Consider the following 5546-nt stretch of genomic DNA (forward strand, 5'->3'; position numbering starts at 1 on the left):
AGAGTCAAGTGCGGTCGACCGCGGATACTGTAATCGATTTTACGAGTTTCTGTCATCCTCTCCGGTCGACCGCGGAGTCAAGTGCGGTCGACAGCGACTTGGGTCTGAGCCTGGGTTTTATTTTCTGACCCGTTTCGTTTTGTGTTGATATATAACCCTAAACCTGATTAATTAGGGTTAGTTAAGGATGATTTGAGCAGTCTTTAAGAGAGGATTGTTGCATCTTTTGTGGGAGGATTTGTGAGAGATCTAGAGAGCTTTGTTTGAGGGTTTTTGGTGAGATTTGAAACACTATTTGTAATTCTCGTTATCTCTAATAGTAAAAACTCTCCCCTCCTTGTTCCATGGACATAGGCAACTTGCCAAACCACGTGAATTGGTTTGTCTTGCTGTGATTGTGATTTGTGCTTGTGTTTTGGTTGTGATCTTTGTCGTTCTTATTCGTGCACTATTTGGCTTTCGAGTTCCGCTACACACAACAAGTGGTATCAGATCTTCGGTTTTGACTTGGGGCTTGTTTGATGGATTCACTCAATGATTCTTACTTGGAGAGTTAGATCTACAACATGGGAGAAGCAAACACATCGGGGTCGTCTCTTACAAAGGCGATACAGAGTCTGAGCATCAATAATACAAAGATTGATATTCCAAAGTTCAATGGCAAGATTAATTTCGGTTTATGGAGGTGCTAGCTGATGGATGCGTTAGATGCATAAAATTTGGAGGAGACTCTTGAGTTACAAGAGAAACTTAAAGACATGGAGGACAATGTTTGAAAGAAGATGAACAATAGGGCTTGTAGAGTTATTCGGTCATGCTTGACGTTAGATCTTATTTATGATGTGATGAACGAGACGCCGACGAAGAGATTGTGGGAAACTCTCAATGAAAAGTATCTTACGAATAGCACTGAGAATCGGCTTCACTTGAAGAATATGCTTTACCAGGTCAAGATGAAGAGAGGAGTTTCCATTAGGGAGCATGTAAATAACTTCACGAAGTTACTTTCAGATATAACTAATATGGACATCATGGTTGAGGATGAAGACAAGACGATGTTATTTTTGTGTTCGTTATCAGAGGATGATTATGGTACGTTCATTCTCACTATGATCAATGAAAGAACTATTGTTAGTTACAAGGAGGTGACCTCAGCGTTGGTGAATTATGAGTTGATGAAGAGTGATGACGAACCCTCCGAAAAGGCATCTGGAGATGCATTAGCAGTTCGAGGTCGTAGTCCAAACCGTCACCAGTTCAAATGCTCAAAGTCAAAGAATAGAGGTGGCCATAAGAGTGTCGGTATAAATCAATGTGTCTTTTGTAAAGAAAAGGGAAATTGGAAGAACGAGTGCCCAAAGTTGAAGGACAAAGTCGGGAAGAATAAGGAGAAAGCTGTACAAGCTTCAGAGGTGAATGTTGCTAAAGCTGTTAATGACCATTCAGATTCAGATTCTTCAGGCTATTCATGTCATGCACTACCATCGGTTTGCTACGCTGACTCTACGGAGTGGATGTTGGATTCGGGAGCTATATTTCACATTTGCCCTAGGAGAGATTGGTTCTCCAACTTTAAGGAGCTAGAAAGAGTGAATGTCATGCTCATGTGTAATGATCACGTATGTCTTATTGGTAGAATTGGTACAGTCCGGATCAGGATGCATGACGAGGTGACTAGGGAGTTAAAAGAAGTGAGGTTCGTGCCGCAATTAACGAAGAACATTATTTCTCTTGATACTTTGGAAGCAGCAGGTTATCGGGTGATCATAGAGTATGCTACTGTGAAGGTCACGAAGGGTTCTATGGTGGTGATGCGAGGTGTCAGGAAAAATAACCTATGCTACTTGAAGGTCAAGACAGTTACATAGGGTCTGACAGCTTCTATCACTACAGAGGAGGACACTACCAGCTTATGGCATATGCGTTTAGAACACACTGGTGATAAGTCCCTGTAGACATTGACGAAACAAAGGCTATTGAAAGGTGCAAAAATCCGCAAGATAGATCTGTGTGAGCGTTGTGTACTTGGGAAGAAAACTAGAGTGAAGTTCGGCACCGCTATTCATAACACCCAAGATATATTAGATTATATTCACACAGATGTTTGGGGCACTTCCAAGCACACATCACTTGGTGGGGCCAACTATTTTGTCACTTTCATTGATGACTATTGTAGAAAAAATTAAGTATATACAATGAAGCATAAACATGAGGTCCTGAATATTTTTGTGGAGTGGAAGAAGAAAATAGAGCTGCAAACAGGTAGAAAGGTGAAGACTCTTCATTTAGATAGCAGTGGAGATTATAAGAATGATCCATTTCTGTAGTTTTTTCGGGATCACGTCATTAGGTGACATTTCATAGTTCGGGAGACATTATAACAGAAAGGGGTAGCTGAGAGATTGAACCGTACTTTACTAGAGAAGATGTGATGTATGATGACACAGAGTGGATTACCTAGATCCTTTTGGGCCGAGACTTTAGTTTATGCGAGTCATCTCGTCAATAGGTTTGTAGGCTGTCTAAAAATCACAATAGATAGCTGATCCCCATCAAAACACTGATGATGGAAGTTACAATCTGACGACTTCCAGATGGCTACAATTTGAAGACTTTCACGTAGATCGCTAAAGGTTACAATCTGACGACCTTCACGACAACTGATGGAAGCTCTAATCAAACAGCCTTCATAATCAACATCGGGAGTTACAATCTGACGACTCTCACATATCAGAGAGCTAAAGCAAAGATTACAAAATGACGATCTTTGCAACGCTTCAACAGAAAGAGACTACAAATCGACGGTCTCTTCAAATCAAACTGCGGAAGTCCTCCCCGCACACCAGCATCAAGACGCACCGTGTTCATAGCCACGAACGCAGCGCAAACATAGTTCCAAAAGCTGCAAACGCAGCTCAAACGCAGCTGCCATCTGCTGCCAAACGCAGCTTCCAAGCTACCAAACGCAACTCAACGCAGCTCCAAGCGCTGCCAAACGCAGCTGCCATCTGCTGCTCAACGCAGCTGCTATCTGCTGCTCAACACAGCTCCAAGCGCTGCCAAACGCAGCTGCCATCTGCTGCCAAACGCAGCTTTCAAGCCGCCAAACGCAGCTTCCAACAAGACGCTGCGTCCGAGCTTCCAATCGCTGCGTCCGAGCTTCCAATCGCTGCGTCCGAGCTTCCAATCGCTGCGTCCGAGCTTCCAATCGCTGCGTCCGAGCTTCCAATCGCTGCGTCCGAGCTTCCAATCGCTGCGTCCGAGCTTCCAATCGCTGCGTCCGAGCTTCCAATCGCTGCGTCCGAGCTTCCAATCGCTGCGTCCGAGCTTCCAGACACTGCGTTTGAATGCAGAATTCACGCCAGAACGCGGATTTTGCGTTTGACTCGTTCAAACACGAGCGTCAAATCGTGAGGAGAAGACCACGTTCCAGTGAAACAAGGCATCGGATCGTCAACGAGAAGCAAACTCGACGCGAGCATTCGAGGGAGGCATCTCATCGCCACCGTGAAGAACCCAGAATTAAATAAAGGGGAGAATCTAGATCATTCTCTTCTCTTTTGTAATCAGGAAATCCAATTGTAACTGAGATTAAAGGAATACAAATCAAATTTTCCTTTATTGTCTTTTTACTGCAAATTTTCCCACAAACACCCCACTAAAGGAGGACCAGTTGAAAATAGACATGTACTGATCACATTGCATGTAATTTTCATGCTGCACATCCATGATTGATCTATGTCGTTTGATTGTATTGGTATATGTGACCATTGATGGGTCGAGTCACGATAAATGTGACGAAGGCCGCTTTGATCCTATATTGATATAGTCAATGGACGAGATTGTTCGGAAATACCTTTTCAGTGATAGCAATTTTTGAGCTCATAAGGTTATACACAATTTAAAGAATCATATGGTGCCCAAGTGGGAGATTGTTGGATTTAATCTAATAAATCTAATTGTGGGCACATATGATTAATCAATGTGTATTGCTATCTTTTAGGATAACCCACTAAAGTGATCAATCAAGTTGGGTTAATGGGTATTTAAATAAGTCATGGGGTTATATGTGCAGATACCAGGTTGTAATTGTGATTTGTTGAGGGACCAAATTGCAAAAGTACAATATCTATAAATAAGGGGTTATGGTCCCTAACCTAGGGTTACATTCTCTAATTCTCTACATCCCCATCTAGCTAGAGAAATTCGGATTTAGAGAAACACTAAGGTTAGAAGATCCAAAACCCATCTCAAGGTTTATCCATGGATTCAGGTATAAGCTTCCGCTCTTTTGATTATTGTCAATCTCTTCGAATTAATCATGGCTATATGGTTTTAGATCTCAAGTTCTTATTAGATCCAACAAGTGGTACCTCTAGGTCTTATTACCTTGACAACTCGTTTGGTACGTGCAAATAGAGTCAAGTGAGAATGAAATGAAATGTATAAATGAAATGGAATTGATGTGTGAATGGAATCTCATTCTTATTCTCATGTTTGAGTGTGATTAGAGATTAAGTGAGAACATATTTAAGGAGGATATGTTCCAAATTTATTTTGTTATTTTTATTACCTTGACACGTAAGTGAGAATATCAATTCTTTGATAACTCATTGAGAATAGCAATTTTCACATTAAGTGGGAATTGATGAGAAGTGATAATGATATTTCTAGCATCTAAAAACAATATCATGTTTGGTAAATATGAATGAGAAGTAGAAATTGCATTCCATTCACACTTATTCCTGCGTATCAAACAAGTCGTGAAAGAAGTCTCATTTCTCCTCTGCTATACACATGACATTAGGCTAGACTACTCACCTCCATAATTAAACAAATAAATCAAACATTAAAGAGAAATAGTCCAAATAATAAAAATTGCAAATTGAGGACAATAACACAACGGGTATCTTACTCAAGACGAAAAGGAAACTAATGTTTTTAGGTTTCCACCGCCCCATCCGCACACTGAAGACAATATTAACTCTTCATGTCAATTCAATAATGCTCATTCAATATTGCTATTATTATTTTATGTGAAGACTATCATTATCATCCAACCAACAGATATATTGCATAAATCATTCCAGGTATGTAACCCAACACCGTCAGCAACAGATCAATCCAAAACTCTACCTGCAGTATTATAAAACCCAAAAAAATAAATTTGATACACAAAATTGATTCCCTGTTCAACAAAATTCATTTATTACTAAATTTCCAAAATTAATAATAATAATAACAACATAACTTACACCACAACCATAGCAAAGAAAAACTCAGGCTGGTGGCAAGAAAATTGCCAATACAACCTCCAAGAATGTTTCTGAGCCCATTGCTTAACTTAAGATTTATGTGCTTTCTCAAAAACTAGATGATATGATGGTTTTTTTGTTTCGATTTTTTTCTGAAGAAAAAGAGGATGAAATGTTAGGGAATTTTAGTCTTCCCGCGTACTACGATCTTCACAACTCAGAAGCCAACTCACAGTCAATAAGATATAAAACAACCACAATCAAGAAGAAGAACACCGAGATTTACGTGAT

The 5546-nt window shown here is 40.3% G+C and overlaps 1 pseudogene; it reads right to left on the minus strand.

The window, feature by feature from the left end:
* LOC109850358 lies at positions 5053-5336 on the minus strand (annotated as a pseudogene).

This window comes from Asparagus officinalis, chromosome 7 (genome assembly GCF_001876935.1).
Source record: "Asparagus officinalis chromosome 7, Aspof.V1, whole genome shotgun sequence".
In the NCBI taxonomy this organism is placed as follows: Eukaryota; Viridiplantae; Streptophyta; class Magnoliopsida; order Asparagales; family Asparagaceae; genus Asparagus; species Asparagus officinalis.